At 44.3% G+C, this 18,400-nt stretch overlaps 1 protein-coding gene and 1 long non-coding RNA gene across 18 annotated transcripts in view; one reads left to right on the top strand and one right to left on the bottom strand.

The window, feature by feature from the left end:
• The window catches only part of LOC144828498 (CMP-N-acetylneuraminate-beta-galactosamide-alpha-2,3-sialyltransferase 1-like), a 297,640-nt gene extending 294,758 nt beyond the window's left edge, over positions 1-2,882 (bottom strand). The window contains exon 1 of the mRNA XM_078686719.1: positions 2,232-2,882. The gene's annotated coding sequence lies outside the window, so the exon portion shown is untranslated. The remainder of the gene's footprint in view (positions 1-2,231) is intronic.
• Positions 1-18,400, top strand: part of LOC144828501 (uncharacterized) — a 2,902,672-nt gene that overhangs the window by 1,304,062 nt on the left and 1,580,210 nt on the right. The window lies entirely within an intron of this gene.

Raw genomic sequence — 18,400 nt, 5'->3', positions numbered from 1 at the left:
AAGAAAAAGTGAATAAAACTGTGCGTCATCGCGGGGAGCACGATGGGGAGACCCATATGTTACATTCGTCATCAGATTAAACCTCAAGGGCGAAGACAGCACCGGGTATGCATAAACAGGAAGTAGCAAACTCACTCCCTGCCTTCTATCCGTTAGTTACACGTTGCCTTTCTGACTCTATCGCAACTGTCTCTACCACAACTATCGCTCAACAAATGGCGCTCAGCGAGCGCCCTGAGGCTGAAACGGCCTTAATTCAACATATCGGATCTACAGAAATCGCCATATGATGCCCAATGAGTGAATCTTGACAGGAGGGGCACACCTGGACGTATCTGCTAACTAGTTCAAAATGATTATCCAGCGGCCAATTGTGTCCTATAAGATAACTGCTGAATATTGAATTGTAGAAATAAAAAACAACTTCACTTGTCAAGTTTCAAACATGCAACTGCAATCCAACTAAATTCCCTGTTTGGCAGTTAATTAACTTATATGTCTCACATAAGATTAGCAGAAACCATCTGTGGCTGGCCAACTGGAATTTCCACTAGTGCCCCAAGTTCAGTGCCAAGGGAAGTCATTCCATGGACAGAGCTAAGTAGCAAGGAATGCACAGCGAGGGTCAGGGGGTGATGTCCCCGCCAAGGAAGATGGCAGATTGTGCTCAGTTGGGAGGGGGCGCCTCACCCAGACACCACGGGCGAAACTCACAGCGGGTGGCGGGATCCAAAAGAGCATTAGGCTGATAAGAGGGCTTTGATGACCACCACTGACAGGAGTTCACCCGCCTTTACTCAGCAGCGGGGATTCCGCTGTTCCGTCTACGGCAACTGCGCCGTTTCACTTCCTCTCTCATAAACACCGCTCTTAAAATACCCAAGTCGCACATCCCCCCTCGGAATGGCGCTTTTATGAGCCCACGATTCTTTGCTCGTGTGGAGCAGACTCTCGCGTTCATTATTCCTGCGGTTTAACGAGGGGCTGCTGGCATCGAGGCGCTATCGCTGCCCGCATTCACCACGTCATTTGAACTCCTCAGAGTGTAATGCTTAGAGAGTCACAGACAGGCGCGTGGTGCAATAAGGAGATTGGGGTGCCAGCCGGACCCTTTAAATGAGGTTCATGTGGAGGGTACGCTGCTCAGGGACGTTCCTCGAAACGAGAAGCCTCGGTCTGCCCCCTCTCGTTCCACGGCAGACCCCCAGGTAATAAAGCCGTTTTTATCTCCAGACCAGAGGGAGCGTATTTCAGTTGGCAACAGCCCGCTATGTACCTCAGGCACCAGAAAGAAAGTTCTAAAGAGCCTCATTTCGGATCGAAGGGGGCGTCTGCCCACTTTCTCTCTCGCAGTACTGCTGTGGAGAGGGTGCTTTTCCATGAGTAATACAGAAGAAAACATCATTGGAAAAAATCGGAAAGTTCCCTCAACCCCCGCCAAAGGGCACCCGCCCCTCGTACACAGATGTATAGGTCTGAGAGGTGCAGCACAAGCGCGACTTAAAAGACCGGGTACATGGTATCACACGGAAGCCAAAGGGATAGTTATGACTTATGACCCACTGAACATAAACTCCACTCCAGATAGGTGCAGTTATAAGGCAATCCAGACGCCATTCGCCTCAGTGGGAGAGGCTCTTCTGAAGCACTCACGCTCGCTTGTCCTACAAAAGGACAAAACTTATGGGGTATTCTGAAGTAGCTCCCCCATGGACAGTCCATTATGAGGTCCCAAGCCCCAGTTCTCACTTTACAGGGCCAGTTATGCGGCACTCCACCAACCCACCCTGCCCATTGAAGGGTAGTTATGAGGTTTCCACAGAACCCTCAGCATTCACATCTACACGAACAGTTGTGCGGCACTCCACCGACACACCCTGCCCGTTAAAGGGTAGTTATGAGATTTCCACAGAACCCTCAGCATTCACATCCACACGAACAGTTATGCGGCACTCCACTGACCCACCCTGCCCGTTAAGGGGGTAGTTAAGAGGTTTCCACAGAACCCTCAGCATTCACATCCACCCGAACAGTTATGCGGCACTCCACCGACCCACCCTGCCCATTGAAAGGTAGTTATGAGGTTTTCACAGAACCCACTACCTTCACATCCACACGAACAGTTATGAGGCACCTTCCAGACCCCAGACACACACAGGGTAGTTAGAGATGTCCCACAGAAGCCCCAGCCCACCGAGGGGTGTTTACGAAGTACCCCGGCTGACACGTACCTCTGCTCCTCTCCCGCGAGGTGTCCGGGCTGCTCTGGTGCCTCACTCCTCCTAGTCCAATATCCGCGTCCCCAGCTGCCAGCAGCCCTGGCACGGGCGGAATGAGCCTGCTAACGGGACGGAGGAGCCTTTCTACCCCGACTCGCTCAGGCGCAGCAGCGGGCGGGGGGTCCTCCCGGCAGACCCTCCCTCCCTCCCGGAGCAGGGAAAGCCCTCGCAGCTCCGTGCTGGGGGGATCAGCGGCGGCGAGAGTTGCGCTCGCCCCCTCCTCCTCCTGCCTTAATCGGATTCTCCAGCAGAGGCTTTGCCGAGTGTGTGATGTGGGGTCCGGCCGGGCCACGTGGATGGCAGCCGAGCTAAACATAGGCTGAGCAGCTCCGCCCCAGACAGACCGACAGACACTTAGGAAAAGACAGACTCAGCCTGGGGCCGGGCTGCGAGGGGCGGCTCTGCCCTCGCCAACCTGGTGCCAGGACTCAGACCGAGGACACTCCTTCCGGCTAACATCTCATGCCCTCACCACGAGGAAGGAGGCGCATTCTGCCAGCCTGATGCCAGGCTGTGCGGGTGATCTCTGAAGGGCAGGGCGGCAGATTACAGGGGGACCAGGTGATGTCGCAGCTGCACGCAGGGATGATGATAGCAAGTCCCACTTACTCTGGGGGGAGGGAGGGGCAATCGGCAGTCGGTCTCAGGGAGTCAGACACTGACAGCAGCTCAGAAGAATCACCCTTCCATTGTTGCTGATGCCTCCAAGCTGTGGTTAACTTGTTAGAGAATAAGTGTCGGAGGTAAAAGTTGAGCTCAGAAGTCGGGGGTGGTGGGAGGGGGCGAGTAACAAGGCTGCAGGCAGCTTCATAGTGTTTATTCTACCTCATGCCTCCATAACCCACACCACACACTCTCCCTTACAATTTATCTCACATTTTCTCCCCTTTTCAGGTTCTTCTCATCTCTACTTTCTTTGCCGCTGTGTTTGTCTCTCTTCCCCCTTTTGCACTTCTCTCCTCTTACCCTCGGTCAAACCTGCTGGTTCACAAAGTGAGCGCCCAACCTCCTACTTTCGGCTCTAATTAAGCACTGCCCCAGGCATGAGAACTCGCTCTACTACAGCAGGGGCATACGTCACTGAAAGCAAGCATTCACGACCTACTCTGCCGTTACAACCCGGGGACATAGCCACTGACAGAACGCCAGAGATACTCCTCATTTCAACAGGCACCACTACGCACTGACAGTTTAACGCTTAATTACAGGCGAGAATCATACACAATCTGATGCAGCACACAATCTTAGCTTACCAAAACATATGCACTTATTAATAGGTAACAGTAAACGTCCCAGGCGGAAGCGTTCATCTTCAGAAATACCAGCTCACCCTGGGGCAACACACGATGGCCCACCGCACTCGGACCAACGCTGACCCCGCGGACCACGCCCGCAACCTCAGCATCATCCTTGACAGCCATCTCACCATGAAGTGACAGGTCAATGCACTCTCCTCTTACTGTTTCCAAACCCGGCACATGCTCCAAAAGGTCTTCAGATGTAACCCCTCCATCATCAGAAAAACAGTCACTCAAGCCCTTGCCTCCAGCTGACATGACTTTACTCAAAAACACTCTACGCGGTATCCAGGCTTACAATACAAAAGAGCCTTTGCTTTTTTTAGTAGACATATTTATATATGTTTGTCAAGTCAATATTTTAGGTTTGACAGTAAAATATGGTATCCAATTGTTAGATCTGGGGGTCTCTAGTTGGCAATGGTATTCACCTTTGTCCAAATAGGGCCTTACTTCTAAGTCAGGATAAGGGGATTACACTCCTTAACCGCATGCGCGCTAGCGGTTTTCCCGCTGCGCGCTGCGTTTCGCAAAAATCCGCGTTACATGACGAGCTCAGCTCGTCATCAGCGCACGGCAGGTTACGCTCATGACGAGCTGAGCTCGTCATCAGCCCCGTAGGGGTTAATAACCCCTGCTCACCCCGTTGGTAGCTTGGCACGAGCAGACAGGCTTATCTCAGAGGCAGTGTGTTAAGCATTTGTGAATATACACAGTAATACAGTGAAAACACTACAGATGGACACAACACAGGTTTTATAAAAATAAGTATTCTTTACATAGACTTCAACACAAGACCACAAACGACAAAAATCCACAATACTACATTTAAGATTACTCAAAAGATGATTCAAGTTGCTTAGTTCAAGTTGTTAGTTAATGCGACAAAGTTCTCAAAAAAGTACCTGGATGCGTAACACACAGTAAACAAAAGGCTTGCAAAAGGGGATATGCGTTGGTTCCGTAATCCGGGGGAACGGTTGTGTCCTGCCTCAATATTTGCGCAGAGTAGGGGACTCGTCGTGAGCCTTATCGGAGTGAAGGTGATGCGTAGATTCTCGGCTTGCGGGCCCGTTGCGGTGCACAAGATGGTGCCTTGATGCGATGATCCGGTTGCGATGCGAGAAGATGGCGCCCTTGATGCGGCGATGCGATGACGATGCGATGATGCCCTGGCAGCCTTGCGACGACTCTGTACTTTGGAGCCGTGACAGGCCTTGCGATTCGCTTCTCCGATGATGTGATGGCGACTCTCTCGATGGCGTCACGCTTCTCCGGTAATGTGACAGCAGGCAGCTTCGATGAACACACGCTTCCAGGGAGATGCGATGAAGGCTCGCTTCGCCGGCGTTGCGATTATTTCAGCTGCGGCGGCGACACGCTTCTTCTCGATGCGTCACGCTTCCAGCTTCCAGCGGCACGCAAGTGACTGGAGTCCGAATTCCCAGCAAGGAAATTCAGGAGGGAGCTGGAGGTGAAGTCTTTCGTCCCTGAGACTTCAGCAGGAGGCAAGCACAGTTCAAGTTACAAAGTTCCTTCTCCTTTCCCTTGGCAATGAAGCAACCACCGCAGGCCAACCCAGCATACAGCACACTGGCAGAGTGGCAGTCCAAACTCCTGCAGCTTCCTTGGTTCTTCTCCTTGGCAGAAAGGTTTCCTGTCCAGAAGTGATCTAATTTCTTGGGATCAGGGTCCCAATACTTATACCCCAAAATCATTTGTTCTATGAAGGCAGAGAGGCCTCTGCCTAGTTCAAACCAGTTCCAGAGCACTTTGTTTACATGACTCTTCTTCTTCCTTTCACTGTGCAGGGCAGAGACATCAGACGCCCCACAGGAGGTGGAGCCAGCACAGGGGAGGGAAGATACAGCTCTTGAGGACTCTGTTGACATGATTCCTCCTCTCTTTTCACAGTACAGGGCAGAGACATCAGACATGCCAGAGGAGTTGGAACCAGCATTGTAGAGGGAAGGCCCAGCCCTACTCAGGTCCCAGGTGCAACTCCTCCCTCCCATCTAGATGCAGATCTCTCTATTCACCACCGGGCTATCCCAGCCTGTCTCCTGGAATCCTCCAGCCCTGTCACTCACAATCCCAGACAAGGAACACACAACCCAGCAGAGGCAGGCTCAAATGGTTAGGCAAGCAAATACCTGCTTTCTAAAAGTGGTATTTGCAAACACAGAATATTAAAATAAACTTTACCAAAAGATGTATTTTATTGTTCTGAGTTCAGGCATACTAAATTCGAATTCCTACCGTGTTCCCTGAGTCAGTTAGGATTATAAGCATGTAATAATCTACCTGCTCATTCTGGCCTATGAGAACAGATAGCCTTCAGTAGCGAAAAACAAAAATGGCTGTAATTCACTATTAGAACATGCTACACACATCAGAGCATGTCCTACCTTATACTTACAATGCACCCTGCCCTTGGGCCTACAATAGGGGTGTCTAATATGAAGCAAAGGGAAGGTTTAGGCACTGGCAAGTTGGCGCACTTGGCCAAGTCGACATGGCAGTGCTTGACTGCAGACAGGCCTTGTAATGGCAGGCCTGAGACACACTTTACCAGCTGCTTCTGTGGGTGGCACAACCAATGCTGCAAGCCCACCAGCAGCATTTGATTTACAAGCCCTGGGCACACATGGTGCACTCTACTAGGGGCTGACAGATAGATCAAATAACCCAATCATGGAGTAACCAATTAGTACATTAATTTAACATAGGGAGCACTTGCAATGTGGCACTGATTAGCAGTGGTACAGTACCCAAAGTATAAATCCAGCAAAAACATATCAAAATAGAGGAGGCAATCCGTCAAAATGGAAGGGAGACTCACGCCAATGATGCCAGGTCTAACACCAATGGTTAAAAAATGTACACCACCAGAACAATACTATGCAGCATTGCCATATGTTATATTTCAATAAAAAACTGAAGACTTGTTATGCTCATGAAGGAATGCTCACACTGCCTTATACACGTGTCTTCAAGTCTTTTCAAATTTAGCAGCATTTTCAGCAGACCACTTCTACTTTGGTCTCTGATAAATATTTGAGAACTCAAAATGAGTGTTAGGAAATGTAGATATTAATATGGAAAACGTCTCCATCTGAATTTCCAATCTAACTTCAGTTAAGTGTCCTGTAGCATTGCCACCACAGTGGATGACCATAGATTAGGGATGGGTTCATTTAAAGTAGAGGGAGTAACATGTTCCATTTCAAACCTTATTTACCAATCCTTGTTAGCTCAACTCCTTTCAAAACTAGATTATTTTCTGCACCTACTTTCTTAGTATGCTGTCTATCCCAAAACATGAAACTGTGCCAAATGCTCATAATGTCTATTCCTGCCAAATTTCATCTACATCCGTTAAGCAATCTTTAGGCTGCGTCTGTTTAAACTACACTCTACTAAACCACACACCTCTTCACTCCACACCACTCTCCTCTATTCCACTCCAGTGTACGTCACCCCACTCAATGCCACTCTACACTGCTATTCCACTTAACACTACTCTACTCTACTCCGCTCCATCTACATTTTACTATACGCCACTCCACTCTGACACCCCACAGTATGCCACTGGACAGTATGCCAGTCGACTCTACGCCACTCCATGTCACTCCCTTCCATGCCACTCCATACAACACTATTCTACTCTAGGGCACTACCTTCTATGCCACTACACTTTGCACCATGACAATGTACCCTATTCCACTCTACGCCAGTCCACTCTATGCAACTTCACGCTACTCGATTCCAGTGTACTCTACTTCACTCTGACCCTCAATTCTATGCCACTCCACTGTATGCCATTCCATTGTACGCCATTCTAAGGCACTATACCACTCCACTCTATCCTATTCCAATCTAATGCACTCCCTTCTACACCACTCCACTCTATGCCACTCCATTATATGCCACTGCTCTCTACACCACTCCACTCTATGCTATTCAATTCTATGCCACCACTGTGCCACTCTGTCCTACGCCACTCTGCTCTATGCCAATCCACTCTATGCCACTGCACTCAACACTATTCCATTTTAGGGTACTCTACTCTATGCCACTCCACTCTGTCACTATTCTCTATGCCACTCCCCTCAACAGTATTCAACAATACTCCACTCCACTCTATGCCACTCTACTCCACTCCACTCCACTCTATGCCACTCCACTCCACTCTATGCCATTCCATTCTATACCATGACACTGTATGGTATTCCATGTCATGCCACACCACTCTACGCCACTCCAGTCTGTGCTACTCCACTCTGTGCCACTCCACTCTGCCATTCCACTTTACACCACTCCACTCCATGCCAGTCCACTCTATGCTATTCCACTCAATGCCACTTACTCTCCACCACTCCACTCTACTATACGCAACTTCAGTGCGGACAAAGACAGAGTATTCAATAGTACAGCGGAGCTCAACATTGGAGAAATTAAAACTATTGCAGCTGCTTTCAGCTGGGGTAGAACATGAGGGAAACAGAAGGTAATTTCGATTGTGACTCAAAATGGCGGCTGGAAATAAAATGGTGTCGCGGATGCTAACTTAAGACATACAGTGCATGGATAACTCAGCTAACACATTTTTATTCCAACAACTGTATGCCACTATACCGTCCACTATTCCACTCTATGCCACTCCACTCTATACCATTACACACCCACTCTATGCTATGCTCTTTCATTCTATACTACTCCATTGTTTGCAACAACACTGTATGCTATTCCCCTCTACACTCCAATCTCTGCCATTCTACTATTGAGTACTGTACTTTACTTAACTCCACTCTAATGCACTTTACTCTATGCCAGTCCACTCCACGCCACTCCTCTCTATGCCACTCCACTCTCAGGCACTCAACTCTCTGCCTCTTCACTCCCTGTCACTCTGCAGTATGGCTCTGCACTCTGCAGTATTCCACTCTATGCCACTTAACTCTATCCCATTCTACTCAACTACACTCTATGCTATTCCACTCTACGCCACTCCACTGTACAGTACTCCACTGTACACCAATCCAGTCTATGCCAAACCACTGTATTCCACTCCACTTTACACCACTCCATTGTATACTGCTCCACTCCACTCCATGCCACTCAGTCCAATGCAACCCCACGCTGCGCTTTTCCACTGTATTCCACTCCAATCTTTGGCACCCCACTGTATGCTATTCCACTCTGTGCCACTCCACTCTACACCACTCTACTTTACTCCACTTGATTCTATGCCATTCCACTGTACACCCCTCCACTCCATGCCATGCCACTGTATGCCACTACACTGTACACCACTCCACTACATGCTATTCCACTCTACGCTACTTCACACTATGCCACTCCACGGTAAGTTATTCCACAGTAGGGTATGCTATTCTACCCCACTCTATGCCACTCCACTCTATGCCACTCCACTATACAGCACTCTACTGTGTAGCACTCCACTCTATGCTATTCCACTCTATGCCACTCCACTCTGCGCCTCTCCACTCTACGCTATTCCACTCAACACCTCTCTATGCCACTGCACTCTTCGGCACTCTACTGTACACTATTCCACTCTATGCTATTTCATTCAATGCCACTCAACTGTATGCTATTCCACTCTACACCACCCCACTCCACGTTGTTCCAGTATATTACACTCTATGGCACTCCACTCAATGCCACTTCATGCTACCACCTCACTCTCTGCCACTTCACTTTACAACACTCCACTATATGCTACTGCACTCTATGACATTCACCCTATGTCACTCCACTCTATGCCATTCCACTCTACACCCTCCACTGTTCTCTATTCCACTCTATGACACTCCACTCTACACCACTGCATTCAACACCACAACACAGTAAGCTCTTCACACTCTACGCTACGTTACTCTATTCCTCTCCACTCTGAGCCAGCCAACCCCATACCACTCCTCTCTATTCCACTCCACTCTATTCAACTCCTCTGTATGCCAAAACACCATATGCTATTCCACTCTATGCCACTCCACTCTTGACCATTCCACACTGCACCACTCCATGCTATGCTATTCCACTCTACATCACCCCATTGTATGCCTCAACAGTGTATGCTATTGCACTCTACATCACTCCACTATACGGCACTCCTGTCAACACCACTCCATTCTTTGTCAATTCACTATATGCCACAATACTGTATGCTATCTCACTCTGTGACACTTCTCTCTATGGCACTCCACTTCACTTCATTCTACCCCACTCTACACTGCACCACTTCACTCTATGCCACTCCACTGCACACCCCTCCACTGTATGCCATGCCACTGTACGCCACTCCACTGTATGCTATTCCACTCTAAGTCTCTCAACTCTTACACTTTACTCTGTGCCACTCCATGCTATGCTATTCCACTCTACACCACTCCACTGTACACCACAATGCTGTTTGCTATTTCACTCTACGCTACTCCATTGCATGCTGCTCCTCTCTAAGCCACTCAACTCTATGCCACTTCACTTTATGTCACTCCATACTACGCTATTCCACTCTACACCACTCCACTGTACCCCACAACACACTATGCTATTCCACTCTATGCTACTCCATTCTATGGCACTCTACTGTACGCCCCTCCACTCTATGCTATTCCACTCTAAGCCACTTAACTCTGCACCATTCTATGCCACTCCACTCTACACTATTACACCAGTCCAATCTCTGCCACTTCACTCTAACACGTATCTCTACACCAGTCCACTGTTCAACAATCCACTGTACGCTACTCCACTCTATGACATCCCCCCATGTCACTTCACTCTATGCCACTCCACTCTACCCCACTTCACTCTATGCTATTTTTCTCTATAACACTCCAGTCTATGCCACTCCATTCTGTACCATGACACAGTACACTGTTCATGTTTTACGCCACTTTACTCTACACCACTCCACAATTCACCCTATACCACTCTATTCTATTTCACTCACTACATGCAACTCCACTGTACTCCATAACACGTTATGCTATTCTACTCTATGCCACTCCATTCTATGGCACTGCCCTCCATGCCATTCTACCCACTCCACTGTATCCCACTCCACTCTACGTCCCTACACTCTGTCATGTCACAGTAGAACAGTCCACTGTACGTGACTTCACTGTATGTTATTCAGCTCTAGCCATTCCACTCTATACCATTCTACTCTGCACCACTCTATGCCATGCTATTCCACTCTACATCACTCCATTATATGCAACTCCACTCTATGCCTTTCCAATCTATGCCACTCCACTTTCCGCCACTGCACTCTCCATCACTCCACTCTATGCTGCTCCACTCGAACCTACCCTACTCTACACCAATTCACTCCATGCCACTCCTCTCATCACCACTCCACTTTAAAGCACTCTGATGTATGCCACTCTTTTTTATGCCTCTCCACAGTATTTGTCTGTCTGCCTCTCCTCTCTATACCACTCAGCTCAACGCCACTGTCCTCTATGCTATTCCACTTTTTGCCACTGGACTATACCTCATTCTATGCCAATACACGTTACACTATTCCACCCTACATCACTCCAATCTATAGTACTCTACTGTATGCTACTCCACTCTGTGCAGCTCAATTTATTCTCCTTTACTGTATATCACATCACTGCATGCTGTTCTACTCTATGCCATTCCACGTCACTCCATTCTACGTGACTACGCTCTATGCTAGTCAACTATACACCGCTCCACTATATACCACTCCACTGTAGGGCTCTCCACTGTACACCACTTTACTCTTCGCCACTCCACTCTATGCCACCGCAATGTATTCACTCCACTGTATGCTATTCCACTCTACGGCACTCCACTCTGTGGCACTCCACGCTACACAATTTCACTCTACACCACTCCACTGTACGCCACAACACTGTATGCTATTCCACTCCACTCTACATTGCTCCACTTTATGCCACCTCACTCTGCACCACTACACTGTACAACAATCAACTGTACACTACTCCAATCTTCGAAACTCCACCCTATGTCACTACACTCTATGGCACTCATTTCTACCCCACTTCCCTCTATGCTATTTCACTCTACAACACTCCAGTCTACGCCACTCCACTTCACACCACAACACAGTACACCACTCCACTCTATGCAACTCCATTCTGTGCCACTCCACTTCACTCTACGCCACTCAATCCTATGCTATTCTACTCTATACCACTCAACTCTATGCCACTATATTCTGCACGCACTCTACAGCACTCCTCTCTATGCCACTCAATTCTATGCCACTCCACGGCATTCCGTTGTTTGTCACTCGACTCTACATTATCCAGTATATGCTATTCAACTCTACACCACTCCACTCTACACCACTATATTGCATGCTATTCCATTCTATGCCATTTCAATCTACCCCTCTATACTGTATGCCACTATATTCTATGTCACTCTACTGCACCCCACATCACCCTAACCCACTTCACAGTTCCCAATTTTTCTATACGTCACTGTACTCTACACTACTGTACTCTACTCCACTTTGCGTAACGTCACTTTACTATAGGACACTCTACTCTACGCCAAATAATGAATAAACATTTCCTAACTATAACTTATGCTCATCCTTTGTTTTCTTTAAATGAATTTCAATGTTTTCTTAAATAAAAATGTGTTTGAAATTATATAATGCGTTTTATAATGGTATTAATTGTTTAATATATTTTTTAGATACCGCAGTACTTTTGAAAAAGTTAAAAGTTCATTATGATCATCTGCGCCCTCCGCGTTTTACTTTCATTGGTGTTTCCTTGAAAGCACCATGGTACCCCATACAATTTTAAAATCCTATTTAGGCCAAAGATTACATTTTTATTTCAAGTATGGAATTAGGGTTTCGGGGGCAGTTATGTATTTTAATGGTATATGTGTTAGTATTGTTAACTGTAAGGTGTGTTTGTGTACTATGTGTCTACCACAATAGCATCGAAATATTACTGCAGTCATTTTTCTTTTGTAAAGCGACATTTCATTGTCTTGAACTCTGTCAATTGTAGGAAACAGGAAGTGTATGCCCCTTATCTCCATTCAATATGATTTATTTCTGCCAAGGAGAAGGTTGTCCTCTTTGGAAGAGTGAATATAATTTCTACAAAACCCACCTTGCATCTTTTGAAGGACTGCAATGGTAGAAGATGAAGATCCTGTGGTATTGGTACAGAAGGAACAAGAGGTTGAGTGGATGAAGATACTGAAGGGTTCAATTGTGTGAGATGTTTCCTGATTGCCACTAGGAGGAAACAAATGTGAACTCAAAACTGGTAACCATGAAATCTATGCACCAAAATCATTTTTAATGGAATGTGAAACAGTACCCATTTGGTACCACAGAAATGAGAAAATACCCACAGGCAATTCATTTAACCAGGTTAGCACATGTAGAAAGAAGGTGTCAGAAGGAAATAGAAGAGGCAGAAACAGGATGATCATCAGCAGCCACTCCTTCAGCTACTGTTACACCTTTAACTTCTTCTGTGCCATTAGCACCTCCTCCACTACCACCTGCTTCATCTCCAGTAGCATCTTCTACTTCTTCTGCTCCATTAGGACATCCATCACCACCTGGTGGACTGTCCCTACATCATTACCTGCTCCTGGTACCACAATGCCACTACATCTGTTGTGGTAGAATAGAAAATGTATAGAGCAGTATACGCAGTACTGCAGCATACTGTCTCTTCTGCCATACTCTCATTGTTGCGGGAGAGAGATATGACCCTTCATCATAAGCTTGTCATGGCTCACCAGTGTACTTCTCAACAGCCTTAGTTTGTTTTCCTTTGTTGTCCTCCTGTTTCTTGTTGAAATCTATTTTGTGGGTTGTTCATGTTTAACTTTGAAAAAAAAAGCACTTCTTGAAAAAATCTTAAAAATAAATAGAAGGAAAAAAAGCTATTTTCTCAACTCATTGAATATCTTAAACATAAAGAGCTTGTAACAATATTAATAATATTGATTTCAGGTACTAGAAATACTAAATTCTTTTTAATATAAAGATTAGTGGTAAGTGTAAAGTTAGTTAAACACATGTTTTATGGAGGCCTCATAGAACATGGTAAGGTGATGTTGGATACTATTAAATAAATCTAAGACAATTTCAATTCATAATTGTTCATAATTGTTTTTGGCAAACACAAATCCAATCTTACCAGTACTGCAGTTTGTCTTTGCGCATCCTACTTCTCTGTTTTTATTTTTTTCTCCTGTCTCGGTAGTAAAATTTTCATTTTGTTTCTCCAGACATTGTCTTTTCATGTTTTGTGTATAATGTGCACTAAACCATTTTGGAAAATGTCTTTGAAGAATAAATAGAGCTGTATTCTTTTCAACAGACTTTGAAGTCTCTATGGTTGTTGATGGTATTTAGTAGTACGGAGGTGTGATTATCGCCCACTTTGTGGTATTAACCAGTCACATAATGCTTTCAATCTTAATTTTATTTGTTATCTGTTTTTTTGTGATTTTCATTGTCATGTCACTAGAAATGTGTGTTTAATACAGCTTTTTAATACTTATTAAAGGTCATTGCTTCACAAAAGTTTATTTTCTTGCCTCACTTTCAGTTTTGGAACTATAATGCTACATGAGTAGCACAAATTGCATTTAAGCTAATAATTATCCTCCATTCAAAATTAAGTTGTTGGTATTATGTAGTTACCTAATGGCCAATCAACGAAGTCTTTAAATACTTGTTTGTGTGCTTTAGTGTTCCTTATTCTTGTATCTCAGTGTATGTGCAAGATGGTTAGAGTTTGGTTTGTTGGTTACAGTTTCATGTTTTGGGACAGACTGCATCCTAAGAAAGTAGGTGTTGAATATGATTTAGGTTTGAAAGGAGTTGAACTGACATAAATTGGTGAAAGAGGTTTGAAATGTAATCAGTTAATCCCTCTACTATCCCATGTTAGTACATGTGATCATCCCCACTTTATTGTTATCCACTGTGGTGGTAATGATATGGGACACTTAAGTGGAGTTTGATTGGAAACTGAGATGAAAAATATTTTTCCATCTTAATATCTATGTTTCCTAACATATATTTTGTGCTCTCACATATTTTTAAGGAACAAAAGTGGAAGTGGTCTAGTGAAAACTCTGCTAAGTTTGAAAACATTTGTTTGCGATCATAACATGTTTAAATTTTTCATTTAAATATAAAGTACAGCAATGCAGCACTGTATCATCCTGATGGAATACTGGAAACCATATTTTCATTCCAAATCTAAAAATTTGTCTTGAGAAACATATATAAATAAGGTCACAGAAAAAAGGGTCCTTTAAGAGCCACCTTATTTTGTGTCTGTTTTTATTTTGTCATATATAGTTTTTTTTTGTATTTCAAGAAGTACTGCGGTGCTTTCTAGATACTTTCGAGAAAGTACAGTGGTACTCTGTAAATTAAAATAAATATATGTACAATTCAATAAAACTACTTTCCCCCATCTCAACAGAGTTCGCTAAACTTCCTCATTTCTTTCCATACGTTACAAAAAAGCTGTATGCTATATTTTACATAAAAACACAGAACAATGACAAAGTGTGGTCTAAACAATAAGGTTGCTTTTTCATTTTGGAAGGGCTTTCATTAACCAATAATATTGTGTTTCATCATCACCATCTACCACAGTAGGTACCTCGGTATATGTCAGCCCATTATATCACTACGATTTTGTCCCTTATACCTTATAAACAACTGAACAATTTCTGATCAGATAACAACAAGGACCCATTCCATACCCTAATCGATATTCCTACCAAATTCCATGTACCTTTTTGCAGCTATTTTGCCCCTGCATCTATCTAAAATGTCGATGGAAAATACATTGATGGAAAAACGTGTTTTGGGACCCCCCCTTTTTCTTTCTAACCGCTTAACTAATTGGTAGAAAACTTTGCATCATTAGCCGATGTAGAAAAAGAATGGGTCTGAAAAGTTATCTATCTATCTATCTATCTATCTATCTATCTATCTATCTATCTATCTATCTATCTATCTATCCAGCTTGACAAATGTTGTGTTGTGGTTTGCAATAGACTAGCCTGTACAGTTAGATGTCCTACTTTGGTCATTAGTATTTAGAGTAGTGATTTATAAGAGAAAAGACTATCTGCTAAGAACTCTCTCCTAAGTGATAAGTGAGTGTAGTATTAGATATGGTTATAGTGAACTCTCTGCTGTACATTTCTCACCTGTTTCATTTTCTTATTTAAAAAATGAAAGTGGTATTACAAGAAATATATTGAAGTTTACTTTGCTGCATGATGTCTTCGGTGTTGTCTTTAGTAATGTAATCAGTGGTGCAATTGACCATGTCATAAGTGATGTACTATTTGAAGTCTTAACCAGTGTATAGTGTGGGTGTAACTTATAGTTAGGTCAGGTAACTATTACTGAATAGTTGAATTTCTATGGTTTTCTGTGTGTAAAATCTGAGCCTAACAATAACGCCCCAGTAACCGTTGTTTTTTTCAGTGAATTTCTAAGGTTTTTAATATTTTCTTTTCTTACTATAATCTCCCTGTAACCTTTGATTTATTCAGTAAATGACTACACTTTTTATGCTATTTCCTAACTATAATGTTCCTGTAATGTTTATGTAGGTATACATTTTATTATAATTTGACCCATAAATTCAATTTACTAACATACATATTCAGAAGTTTATAAATGCATTTTATTCACACAATCATTCTTATTATATATTTTAGAACTAAAAATACAAATATTAACCCCTTCGCTGCTAGGCCTTTTCCCCTCCTGTGCTAAGGCTTTTTTTGGCGTTTTGGAGTAGTGCGTGCTTAGACCCTTGTAACTTTTTGACCACATAAGGTATCCATGCCAAATTTGCGTCCTTTTCTTCCAACATCATGTGGATTCAAAAAGGCGCCCAGGGTTTGTGGATTCCCTTGGAGGGGTCCCAGAAATTAACCAAAATATAGTGATTTTTTTGTTTCTTTCAGAAAAATGGGAAAAACGGGCTGCAAATGAAAGCCTCTGGGTTTTTCCCTGAAAATGGTATCAAAAAAGGGTTTGTGGGGCTGAAATCTCCATTTTCTCAGCTTTTAGGGAATGACAGTCTTTTGTCAGAGAACCGAAACTTTTCACTCAGTTTTGGCATTTGTCTGGGACATAGCCTATTTTTGCTATTTTTAGAGCTTTCCACCTCCTTCCAGTTAATGGTAGAAATGAGTTTGAAAGCAATAACGGATCCTGGAAAGCTTTACATTTTCGGAAAGTAGACAAACTTCTGAATTTAGAAAGGGGTCATTTGTCTAAATCCATGAAGGTTTCGTTATAGAAACTAACAGTTAGATATTGGAATAATTGAAGATTTGTTGAAAAAAACAGCCTTTTGTCTCAACGTTTTCACCTATAACTTTTTCTAATTTTGACAGCTCTTGGAAAGCAATATACCGTTACATCCGTTAGACCTTCCTGGTTGTGGGGATATATAGGGCTTGTAGTTTCACCAAGAACCCGACGAACCCAGATCCAAAAACTGAGCAGCAACTTGCAATGGTATTTTTTCATTTACTGGGTATAGAGCACTTTGTCTTGGAAAATGTATACATGGAATAATCTGTATGAAAGACACCTATGTATTTCTGAATTTGGTACAAATTATAGAGTTCAGAAACAGTATATAATTGCACATTTTCAAAATTGGGAATACTCATACTAGCATGAGAATTAATGGTCATTTTTCAAAAAGATTTTTTTTTACACAATGTCTTTCATTGAAAGGGAGAAATGCATGAAAGCTCAATTGGTAATAACAGTTGATTTACAAATCTGAATTACCCCAAGTGTCCCGATAAAAACGGTACCTCACTTGTGTGGGTCGGCCTTGTGCCTGCGACAGGAAACGGCGCAAAATGCAACGTGGTCACACCTAAATTCTGCAGTTACAAATTGACCCTTTTTTGGCAAAGTGCCTACCTGTAGTTTTTGCACCCTAGCTCTGCCGGCACCTAGGGAAACCTAGCAAACCTATACATTTTTGAAAAGTAGACACCCAGGGAAATTCAGGATGGGGTGACTCGACTGCCTACCACCAGGTTTTGTTACCCAGAATCCCTTGCAAAGCTCCTCACATTTCTGTGGTGGAAAGTTCTGGAATCTGCGTGGATCAACAAATTTCCACCCACCCAGCGTTCCCCCAGGTCTCCCGATAAAAACGGTACCTCACTTGTGTGGGTCGGCCTTGTGCCTACGACAGGAAACGGCACAAAATGCAACGTGGTCGCACCTCAATTTCCCAGTGAAATCTTGCGCTCTTTGGACAAAGAGACTACCTTTTGTTTTTTGAGCCCTAGCTCAGCCGGCACCTAGGGAAACCTAGCAAACCTATATATTTTTGGAAAGTAGACACCCAGGGGAATTCAGGATGTGGTGACTTGACTGCCTATCACCAGGTTTTGTTACCCAGAATCCCTTGCAAAGTTAAGAATTTGACAAAAAAAACAAATTTTCCTCACATTTCTGTGGTGGAAAGTTCTGGAATCTGCGTGGATCAACAAATTTCCACCCACCCATCGTTCCCCCAGGTCTCCCAAAAAAAATGGTACCTCACTTGCGTGGGTAGGCATAGTGGCTGCGACATGAAACAGCTCAAAACGCAGCATGGTCGCACCTCAATTTCCCAGTGAAATTTAGCACGTTTTGGACAAAAAGACTACCTTTTGTTTTTGCGCCGTAGCTCTGCCAGCCCCTAGGGAAACCTAGCAAACCTATACATTTATGAAAACTAGACACCCAGATAA

This window comes from Lissotriton helveticus, chromosome 4_1 (genome assembly GCF_964261635.1).
Source record: "Lissotriton helveticus chromosome 4_1, aLisHel1.1, whole genome shotgun sequence".
NCBI lineage: Eukaryota > Metazoa > Chordata > Amphibia > Caudata > Salamandridae > Lissotriton > Lissotriton helveticus.
This window is presented reverse-complemented; position numbering and strand designations above follow the sequence as displayed.